Source organism: Antechinus flavipes, chromosome 5 (assembly GCF_016432865.1).
Source record: "Antechinus flavipes isolate AdamAnt ecotype Samford, QLD, Australia chromosome 5, AdamAnt_v2, whole genome shotgun sequence".
Classification (NCBI taxonomy): domain Eukaryota; kingdom Metazoa; phylum Chordata; class Mammalia; order Dasyuromorphia; family Dasyuridae; genus Antechinus; species Antechinus flavipes.
Window position 1 is genome coordinate 239,623,565 of NC_067402.1, and position 12,390 is coordinate 239,635,954.

A 12,390-nucleotide genomic window follows, 5' to 3' on the forward strand; every position below is an offset into this window, starting at 1 on the left:
ATTAGGGGAAAACATCAAATAGTAATTATTAATACCTTCCTCTATTTAGTTTTATTCTAACCCATTTATCAGTGTTCAAGGAATGATTTGGGTATGTTATTTTTAAAATAAATGCTATCTTATTGAGTTATGTCAGAGATGACATTTTAGGGTGTTTTGAGTAGCTCTGAATTTTCTTGTATCATAATCTACTACACAGTTACCCTGGATTATTAAATGTATATGACTAAGTTTGGGAACCAAGGTATGACTTTATATTAAATAGAAATATACAGTAGGCTTATAAAGTAACTAAATTTTCTTAATTCTCCAAAGAAAGTACCAGCTAGCCCTCTGAATTGATATAAGTATAAAATGAATGAGATTATGATTTAACTGTTTTTGATTATCCCAAACATTGGTGATATGATGTCATATGACATTATTATAAGTATTTGATTGGATGAGTATTTGATGTCATGGTGAAATAGGGGATATGTGGAACTGTATTTGGATAAAATTCTCTCATAACAATCAATATATTTTCCTATTGAAAGAGTAATGCTATTTTTGTTCTGTATAAACTAAGCCTTATTGTATATTATAGTTTTAGAAATCTAAAGAGAATTTTTATATATTTTTAAATTTAATATATGGAGAGTTTGGCCCCATATTTATATAGAGATGTGGCTCAGTGGTTAGACTGAGTTAAAGATACTATTGGAAAAAGTTTGATCTTTTATATTTTATAGATTGCTTTATATTGATATTGAAATTAATGAAATGATATAAAGTACTTTGGGGAAAAAGCTAATTAAATGTAAAGCCATGTTACTTATTTTGAGTTTTATGAAACAAATTTGAAATAAAAATTAATTTTTAAACAAATTAAAATATTTTTTAAAAGTATCTTGTCACTGATCTTTAGATAAGCCTTTTTATTTTTTAGACACTTCACTTAATTTTTTTATCATGCATGTATTACTTTTTTTTTATTTCATTATGAAATAAACTACTTTATTAGAAAGGATATAGTCTTGGACTTCTTGGGTTTTTATAGCTAGCTATTTATTCATCAATATGAAAAAATAAATTTTAAATTAAAAATCAATCCTAAGAATTATACATTCAATGATATCTTGGCTTTTGGTGATTTTAGTCTAGTGATCTCATGGTAGATTTTAGCTTTGAATCATGTGTTCTTCGTATCTATTCATTAAACCTACAAATTCATAATGGAGGGGACACATTTGGAAAATTTATTTGAAAATGGACAATCATGTAGTTGACACAACTGAAAATTTTATATTTAATAGGAGGCAAATTTATTAGAGAAGTGAAAACCTCAGGGTGACCAAAATATGACAATTTAAGTCTCAGAAACTGAACTTGTATTTATAGAAGTGCAAAATTCCAGTGCTATAAATATTCATTATATCCAAAAGTAATATTGGAAAAATTTGATCATTGTTATAGATTATAAAACTGATAGAAAGAAAAAACAATGTTAAATCATGCAGAATTGAAGACATTCTTATTTTTATGTCTTAAGATGTCCAATATGGTCAAGGACCATTCCTGAATGAAAGGGCAGGTCAATTCTCTGAGACCCTCCATAGTTGTGGATTGTGACTCTTGAGGGAGTTGCAGGGCATCCTTTACTGACACAGGTCCTGCTTGTGGATTGGGAATGAAATAAATTGGAGACAGAGGGAAGAGGCAAGAGGTCAAACAATGTACCAGCCTCTCAGTGGGGAGGTCAGAGAACAGCAACTGCCTTTCAGTCTCCTTGTATCATCATCATCCACTCACAAGAAAAGATAACAATTCCAGGTACGGGTGTCTGGCTTCTGGAAGCCACAAGTGCAGCAGATAACATATGGTGCCCAATATAGGGCAAGAACCAGCAGTGTTCAAGAGTTTTTCGTGAGTAGGATCTTCTCAGAGTTCCTTTGGTAACCCATGGGGAAGGAAAAGGAGAAGAGACCTAGTAAGAGTCGGGGTAATTAAATGGAGCCAGGAGACTGATGAGGGACTTAAATGGCTGTTCTGACTATAGTCCTCTTCTCCATTTGAAAGTTTGCCTCCATGACATTTCACAAGATTCAGCACCTGCTATAGTGCTGTTTGCACTCCCTAGCATATGGAAACTTACTGACAGAGGAAAAATAATAGCATTTAAAACAAAAAACGGGGAATTGTTAAGAACCTGTGTGAAAGGGCAGGTCAATTCTCCCAGAGCCTCCACAGCTCTGAATTGTGACTCTTGAGGGAGCTGCAAGGGCAGCCTTTACTGTAGGTATTGCTGGTGGACTGGGAATGAAATAAACTGGAGGCAGAGGGAAGAGGAGAGAGGTCTGACAACACACCAGCCTCTTAGTGGAGAGGTCAGAGAACAGCAACTACTTTTCAGTCTTCTGGTATCATCATCATTCACTCACAAGAACAGATAACAATTCCAGAAACTGGTGTCTGGATTCTGGAAGCCACAAGTGCAGCAGATAATATCTTACCATAAGATTTCTCATATCTATCTTCTTTTCTCGTATCACATGACTACCATGCTAGTTCCAGCCCTCATTAACCTTTGTGTGGAGTATCTCCTAATTTATCTTTCAACTTCTATTCTTTCTCCACCCCAATCCACTTTTCATATTGTTGCCAAAATGATTTTCTGAATTACAGGTCTGAGCATGGGTCTCTCTCTTCAATAAATATCTATGGTTCCTTGTTACCTGTCATAAATTTTCTCTTTGGGGCATCTAAAACAGTTCACACCTTCTTTCTTTCCTTCCAACTTTCCAATATTTTAATATCTTACTCTCTTTTATATACACTGGGGTCAAGCCAAACTTGCTTTCATATCGTGCTTCAAATGTGATACTTCCAGTCTGGAAACACTATCTACTTGTCTCTACTTTTTAGAATCACTTATTTCTTTCACACTCAGCTGAAGCATTACTTTCTATAGGAAATCTTTCCTGATCCTACCAGTTTCTATAGCCTTTTACAAAATTATATCAGACTATGTCTCCTTGTTAGAATATAAGTCTTTTGAGAGGACAATTTCATTTTTTTTGTTTGTAATCTGAGCATGTAGCAGAGTGCCTAGAAAATAGTGGGCTCTTAATGTTTATTAGTTGTTGATGACAGTGTTATTTTCCAGAACTGCCTGGTTTTCCTAATATCTGATTTTGCTTTTTGGTGACATAAAATAATCAGAACACTAAGTACACTAAGTAGGTTTCTTTCTATGCAACTTATTTTTGTTTTTCCTTTCTCCACGGAAATTAAAACATGTCAGTGAACTTGAAACAAACAGGGCAGAGAATAAGTCTTAGAACATACCAGCAGAATTTTCCATAATGTATAAGCAAAACAGCATATAGAATAGTCTGAAAATAAGAATAAGAGTGATTGCTGGGTCAGCAATAATCCATACCCATATTATGAGGATAGAAAGGTACGCTGAGGAGGATTTTTTAACCCCTATTAAAGCAGAGCCCCAAATAGCATTATCAGAATATACACTGTGGACTGTAATATAGAGTTCAGAGCTCTCCTACTTCTGTTATTACATAGTTCTCAAATATCCCAGTTAATAGAACTTGAATATAGTTTCAATTTTCTGGACAGTTTGTCACAGTCTGCCTTAGAATGTGATACACTGTGATGGTAGTTGTTTGTTCAGTCATTTTTTCAGTCATGTCTCTCTCTTCCTGACTGCATTTAGGGTTTTCTTAGCAAAGGTACCAGAGTGATTTGCCATTTCCTTTTCCACTTGTTCTACAGATAAGGAACTGAGACATACAGGCTAAATAACTTGCCCAAGGTCACACAGCTAGTACTTATTTGGGGCCAGATTTGAATTCATCTTCATGATTTCAGATTTAGCAGGAGCCTCTAAATTGCAAAATATTAATGAAGTTTTTGCCCTATTTAATGCTAACACCTTTTCATGTTTTGGCTCATAATGAATAAAACAGTGTGCTTCATAAAGTGTCATCAATTTCTGATACAGAAATATTAACTTTGTCGTTAGATATAGAATCTTAAACTTGGAAGGGTTTAAACTGACTTCCTCATTCTCTAGATAATAAAATTGAAGTCTCAACACATAATTCGCATTTATATCAAATCAGAGGATATAGAGTCTGAAGGGACCTTTATAGGTCATCTAGTCCACAGTGGAACTGGAGTCCTGACTTGTCTGAGATTTAATAGTATTGAGTAGAATAATAATAGTTGACAATTCCCAGTGTAAGGCTCACAGATCACTTTCTTAATAATAGCTATATGAGCTAATCACTAAAGGTATTATTATCTCCCATTGTACTAATAAGGCTTTACAGATGGTGAATGATTACCTAAAGTTAAATAGGTGCTTAATTGTAAATAAACTTGGACCCAGATCATCTAAATTCTATTGTTCTATTGTTACCAACAATGCACCAACCTTGCAGCAAAATAATTTCTTAAGTTTATAGATCCCTTAGCAATTTTTTCTTTTCAATTCTACTTTACTATAAACAAGAATATAGAAGCCACATTGTATGGGGGTGGGTGGTGGTAAGCATTAGACATAAAATGTAAAGATCAAGTGAGCCTCCCTGGTTAATCCCTGACTTGCTATATTATTATATATAAGTCATTTAATGTTTTTTGACTCAGTTTTTCCACCTGCCTTTGAATTAAGAAGACTTGTGTTCATGTCTTTTTTCTGAACCATATTAGCTGTGTGACCATGGGTAATTCATTCAGTATTTCAGTGACTTTTAGATCTTAAGTTACCAAATTGCATTGATGGAGAGAGTTTCTAACAGTGATGAAATCATAGATCTAGAACAAAAGAACAAACAAAAACAACACAGAAGAATCCAGTCTCCTCCCCCCAAAACACGCACACAAAAATCACTAATCATGGAAATTATTCTATTTCCCTACTATTTTATCAGAGAAGAAGGGGAAAGAAAAGAAATGGCATGTATATAGCACATACTCCATGACAGATACTGTGGTATATGTAATAAAAGGAACAACAATAATAACAGCTAACATTTTTATAGTATCTACAATATGCCAAGCATTTGATTAAGCTTAATAATAATGATGATAATGATTTTGTTCTTGTTTAGTTGTTTTTAGTTGTGTCCACCTCTTTGCTGGTATTTTCTTGGTAAAACTATTAGAATGGTTTGCCATTTCATTCTCCAGCTCATTTTACAGATGAGAAAAATGAGGCAAATAAAGTTAAGAGTCTTGCCCAGGGGTACACAGACAGTAAGTATCTGAGTCCAAATTTTAACTCAGGTCTTCCTAAATCCAGGCTCAGATCTCTGTCCACTGAATCATTTAGCTACTCCAATAATAATAGATAAAGTTTATATAGCATTTGTTATGTGTCAGACACTGTGCTAAATGCTTTACAAGTATTATTTCATTTGATCTTACTACTCTGGGAAAAAATTGCTATTATTATCTCCATTTCACAGATGGGAAAACGAAGTTAAGAAAACATTAAGTGACTTGCTGAGAGTCACAAGCTAAATGTCAGAGACTGTATTTTCAGATATTCTGTACTTCAAGCTTGCATCTTGATAGCCATTTAGGTGTGAAAACTCATTGAAAAGAAAAAAAACATTTTTTAAATATGAAGAATAATAATGAACCTGGAAAGCAATTTCTTCCAAAGATCTGTCTGTGCATTGCTCTTAGAACATGTCCAAATCAAACATGACATAATCTTCTAGCTTCTCTACTAAATGTGTACAGATCACCAAATCAGTTTGGTGGCCTTTCCATCTAGATTTGATCACATGAAATTGATTTCTAGCTAAACTACGAAGATAGACCATGCAGGAGAGGCCACCTTATACAACAATTAGAGAAAAAAAATATTTCATTCATCACATACAAGTGTCACCCATTTTCTCAATAGATTCCATACATTCAGAGTCAAGTACATTTCATAGGGTAAATGGCCTTTTTGCTGGCCTTTATTTTATCAGAGTTGGTTTTGGTGATAACTTTATTGGAGAAGTCAAAATACTGTCTGTTACTGATGGCAGTCACATTAAGTCCTTTGCTTTTTTCCTCAGAAAAAGACAACATTTATTTATGATGTTTTAACAGCCACATTCACTAAAATGTACTTCAATTGTCCTCTTATAAGAAAATTATATAGTATAAATTTATGTTATTAAGTAATTCAATTTGGCAAAAGTATGGGTCAGGTCATATCCCCTGAATACATTGTGCTGTATGTGACAGAGCTCAGCATTAGCTGTGAGATGATGGGCAACTCATTCTTGGAGCCTCAGTTTCATTTCTGTAAAGTGGGGGACTATAATATCTATGTTATCTGCCTCATAAGACTGCTGCATGACTCATATGAGATAATGTGTGTGAAGTACTTTGGGAATTTTAAAGTGATCTATAAACATTAGCTATTGTTGTTATTATCTTGCCATAACAGGCTAAGTCTCTAATGTGGGTATTACCCTTGCCACTGAGTAGTAGCAAGATAATAGGGTTTCACAGTTAATACTCTCAGTAAACATATGGATTATCTTACATTAAGTGAACCAGAAAACTACTGAGCTTCAATAGCAAACAGTGCAAGCAATTGTGTTATGTCATGCAGGGAGCATTGAATAATTTCTGCACACTAGCAGTTTCCTTTGAAATCCTTTCTGAGAACATATACCTGGGCATAAAGATAACTATTAATGGGGAATCATTAAACTAAGCTTCATTTTGCTAAATACTTGGAGCATCTCAAAATGTATTTCCTCAAAGCTTGACAGATATTCTCAATAGCCTATCTCATCAGCAAGACTAAAATAGTAAAAATAAGTACTGCTATTAGACTCTGTATTTTTAATGTGCTCTAACTGAAATGGATTCTTAAAATGTATCAAACATCTCAATAACATGATCAGAGACTTTTAAGCTTCTTTAAAGTTTTGATTTTAAAAGTTGAGAAAGACATCGGAAATTTTTAAATGGTCTATACATGGCATTTTCTTACTTGAGGTGATTGTTTTGCTATTGTTTATGAAAATAGATGTTATTTAATTCTTCTTTAGAATTGGTTCTTTACTGGCTAATCAAAGATTAGCAAGGAAGGTAAAGAGAAAGTAAGCTATCTGTTTGCTAACTAGAATTAGAATTCATTTGTTTGGCTGCACACATTAAAAGTCAACTAGAATTTTTGAGTTCTAGAAAGTTTGCCTATGCTAGCACTTCATATAATCACAGAATCGTAAAATCTTAATCTCAAAGTACCACAGAGGCCTTCTAATCCGAATTTTACTGGATCAAAAACTCTCCTCTACAATTTGCTTGTCAAATGTCAGTCAACCTTTGCTTGAAAATCCTCAGTTAAGGGAAACCCATTATTTCTCAAGGCAATTAAATGAGATAATCTATATAAAGTGCTAAGTAAAGTGTCTGGCAAACAATAGGTACTTAATAAATGTTTCTTTGCTTCCCTTTCCCCAAAACATTTCACTTATTCATGATTCTAATAGTTAGTGCCTTGCTCTGTCTTTCACTCTAAAATAGAATGTCTTGAAAAAAAAATGTAGATTCTTTGTTATTGTTGAGGTGTGAGAATAGACTCAGAGGTACCTGTAGGTCAACCTTGAAAAGAATCCACAAACTCAAGACACTATGGCAAAAAGGAAAGTTTTATTTTTCACTAAGAAACAATTCTCTTAGCAGATAAACTCCTAATCAAATCAGAAGATTTGTAAGGAGTGTGCTGACAATTCTTAGTTTTATGGGCAAATCCTGGCTTAGGGCCAGGGGCAGTTCGAGTTGATTTATCAAACTAAGCTCTCCAATTGAATAAGCTACTAGGAGTAATCCTGGACTAATTTTCAACTCAATAGAGGGTATAGCTGCTCAATAGAGGGTGGTGCCAGTCCCTGCCAGTATAACAGAATGGAACTATTTATCTTGATTCCTTGGGGCAGGTCTCTCCCAAAGGAGAGCTCTTCAGTTTCCCTCCCATTGCCTCCAAAAGTTCAAGGGGGAACACTATTTGCATCAATATCACAGCTCATGATTCAGAAATGCTGCAATACATTTGATTAATGTGATATAAGAAACAGCTCTAATAACAAATTTGATTGCTGGGTAAGCATTTAAATCTCTTTTGTTTTTCAATATTTTACCCTAACTTTTAGGAAAATATTCAGTGCAGAACTCCACAGCTCATAAGTATTATGAAATATGAAAGTGATATATATGCCCACATAGAAAAAAATATTTTTAAATGGATGTGTTAGCTTATGATGGCTAAATTCCATGAACTAAGATATTAATTTGTGGGTAGTCCTCTATTCTCAACCAGAAGGACAATTTCATTGAATTGATGGGACAGTATTATTTGGACATGCTAATATCTGAAAGCAGTGGTCATTGACTTCAGTAATGTAAGTATGCATTTCTTTCTTTACTTCTTCCCCAAACTCATTGCTGCATGGATTTTTAAAACATTTTTTAAAATATGCTAGCATTCTTGGGAAAATGCTTACCACTTGATTATAAGTAAAGAACAGAATGTCATTGGAGGCACACTGTACTCATTAATTGACAACTAGGTGGCATAGTGGATAGAGTACCAGGCCTGGAGTCAGGAAAATCTGAATTCATATTTGATCTCAGACATTAGCAATGTGACCCTTGCCAGGTCACTTGAACTTATTTGCCTATTTCCTCAATTGTAAAATGAGCTGGAGAAGGAAATGACAAACCACTCCAGTGTTTTTGACAAAAACAAACAAATAAACAATAAACAACCCAACAACAACAACACAAAATAACAACAAAACAAAAAACTACAACAAAAACAAAACAAGCCAAAACTAAATGGGATCATGAAGAGTCACAGACAACTGAAATGACTGAATAGCAACAACAACAAATCAATGCATAAGAATACACCCTCCATAATGAATAAAAAACAAATTTGTATCATAATTCAACTTCTCAGTTCTTAAGATTACTTATTTTTTGTTTATGTCAGCCCTGTTTGTAGTGGCTAGAAACTGGAAACTGAATGGATGTCCATCAATTGGAAAATGGTTGGGTAAACTGTGGTATATGAATGTTATGGAAGACTTACATGAACTGATGGTGAGTGAAATGAGCAGAACTAGGAGATCATTATATACTTCAATAACAATATTGTATGAGGATGTATTCTGATGAAAGTGGATTTCTTTGACAAAGAGAAGATCTACCTCAGTTTTAGTTGATGAGTGATGGACAGAAGCAGCTACACCCAAAGAAAGAACACTGGGAAATGAATGTAAACTGTTTGCATTTTGATTTTTCTTTCCGAGTTATTTTTACCTTCTGAATTCAATTCTTCCTGTGCAACAAGAAACCTGTTCAGTTCTGCACACATATATTGTATCTAGAATATACTGTGACATATTTGTAAAGGACTGCTTGCCATCTTGGGGAGGGGGTGGAGGGAGGGAGGGGAAAAGTCGGAACAGAAGTGAGTGTGAGGGATAATATAAAAAATTACCCAGGCATGGGCTCTGTCAATAAAAAGTTATAATTATTAAAAAAAAAGATTACTTATTTTTAAAGGACTTTGCATCAATGTTATTGGCAAATAAAAATGGAAAAACCATAAAATATACATTTTTATGTAAAAGTATATTTTAAGTAAATTAGCATAGGGAAGAGATTTCTTACTGTTGCAACCTGTTCTAACCAAAGGAAGTTTTTAAATTCCATTTATCACAGAAACTTATTAAATGCTTGTTGAAGTCAATCAGCATTTATCTAGTACTTACTGTGTCAGTGCTAGGGATACAAAGAAGGAAAAAAAGTCCCTGTCTGCAAAGAATCCACAGTCTTATGGAGAAGATGCCATGCAATCAAAATTTGTACAACCAGGAAGGAATTAGCATTAGTGGAAGAAGGGAGAGTTTTTTTTTGCAAAAGGTGAAACTTTAGCTGAGACTTCAAAGAAGCCAAAGTGGAGATGAGGTGAAGTGAACTGAAGAGAGGCATACTGCCTTAAAATTCCAAAAGTTTGAAAAAGTTTAATGTTTTTTAATTAATTTTTTAATTTCAGTGTTTTTTAAAGTGCATTTTTGTTATGTTACTGGGTATTTGGGGGGTATCTTGGAATATTTTGCCTTGGAAGTGTCTTATTTAATGCAGAATGAAATGGGTTAATTTGTTTTGCAGTATTGGAAAATGTGAAACAAATTGCCCTTGTACTGATGTTAAGCTCAAGGTTCAATGAGAATTTTCTTTTCTTGTAAAATGTTTAATATTGCCAAGTTATCTGTTTATTTAAGATTCTTAAGGGATATGTAAAGGGAAAGGCCTTGACACCATTTGAACTTATACACCTTCTTCTGCAGAAACATTTTATTCCCAATGGAATGCCCATTTATTTTTTCTCTTAGTTTTTAAATGTACTAAAAGAATCTTCCAGAAGATAATACTTTTTGTTATTCTTTCTGTTTTTGTAAAAATCTGTGACTTTTTCAGTTTAGTGATCTAGTTGCTAATGTATTAACACAAATTATGTTAAAATATAAAATTGCAATGTACATGATGTACATGATTTAATTACAATTAAGCTGTGATACTTCTATATGTATATGATTGATAATAACTAATAATACAAAGATTGAAAGTGGCAATTCTTATCATTATTGGTTATTTGTTAGCAAATATCTATTTATTATCACTACAAAGATCTTTTAGCATATGTAACAATAAACCAAAAAATTGAGAAAGAATTGCTAAGCAAAGAACAACATAATAAACCTTGTCATTGTTAACATATGTTAGAGAGGTCAGGAAGGTTTTGTCAATACTGTAAAGTCCTTATGTCTGTCTGGGTAAAATTTCTCTTAATCCAATGGACTTGTAAGATGCTGTTTCTAATGTTACTTAGAGATGATCTGTATAAAGAGGCCATGATATTTAAGTGGTTGCAAAGTTAAAAAAAAAAAAAGTATAAGAATGACTTTAGACCTAAAATATTAAGAAAGCTGAATTTACTGAAGATCTTTCCTTAATTGAAGTTCAGCAATTGTTTTTTCTTTATTAAACATTATGTTCCAATCAGGAAATGGGAGTTGATTAATACTATTGGAATTGGTAATGCATTAATTTTGCTCCTCGCTCAGCCTCAAAGCTATTCCAACTCAGTATTTATTTTCTTACAATGATACCCAAGTGAATATTTTTTGAAAGAGAAAAACATGGCAGCAATCAATCTTGAAAAAAATTTCCCTTGTAACAATTTATTATAGTTTATGCAGTAAATACTTCAGAATTCTCAGTTGAAGAGACTCTACTAATCTAAGCTATTCTCTTCCATAAAACTGATAGCCTAGGGCTCTGAGAGATTTGGTGTCTAGGGTCACAGGATATGTCAGAGCCAAGATTTGAATCCATATAAACCAATTTCCTACTTTCTATTCACTAGTCCCATAGGCTCTTAATAATTAAGTAATAAAATGAGCTTCAAACCACTTTGTCTCAGATAATTAATATTAAAAACTAGATTTGTTTAAGGTTATTTTTAAGGTTGGCAAAGCATGTTTCATATGCTTCCTCTTTTGATCCTTATTATAATCCTGCAAATTAAAGGACTATTATCATAAGAAATTTTACAAATGAAAAAGCCAAGGTCAAGAAATGAAATGATTTGTTCAAGATCACATTTCTAGTGAAGCATTTGAAACTGGAGTTGAATTCAGGTCATGCTAACTCCAAGCCTTCTACTTTATCTATTGGACCACATGTATAGCCATCCAGGCAAGTGTATATACATATATAAACATATACAATATACACATATGTATATGTATACATATATAAATATATGTGTTGCAATGCACATTTTATATATTTATATAAATAGATGAAAAATTAATTTTCAAAACTATGTAAATTCATTAAAGGCTTTCAATGACAAATTATCTACTTGATCTTTCTTACTCATCTATTTATCTTCTTTAGTATAAGAACAGCTCAATTATTTTGTCGTTACTTTGAGTTTATCACCATTATTATTGTCAGTTCTATTGTTCATGTTTAATCTGAAGGTCATATTCTTTTTTTTTAAGTATGTTCTAAAAAATAGTTGTTTCATTCCTAAGTATAATTATTTTATGTTTAGGTATCAAAATTTTTCCAAATCATGTTCAATTTCCAAAGGAAAACAACACACAAAAAGGATTTACTTAAGAAAACTATACTTTATGTAGAACTTTGACAGGATAAACTGAACCTATTTATGAATAATACTTAAGTATCTTTGCATATTACAAATAAATTACAACTTCAAATCCCAATTCTGTCTTGGGTTTTTTTTTTTTTTTGGATATTGGAAGATATTTTTGTTGTCCTTTTGTTTTT

At 32.8% G+C, this 12,390-nt stretch overlaps 1 protein-coding gene across 1 annotated transcript in view; it reads left to right on the forward strand.

Annotated features, from left to right (window-relative positions):
• The window catches only part of TRHDE (thyrotropin releasing hormone degrading enzyme), a 621,602-nt gene that overhangs the window by 297,372 nt on the left and 311,840 nt on the right, over positions 1-12,390 (forward strand). The gene's annotated exons all lie outside the window — the stretch shown is intronic.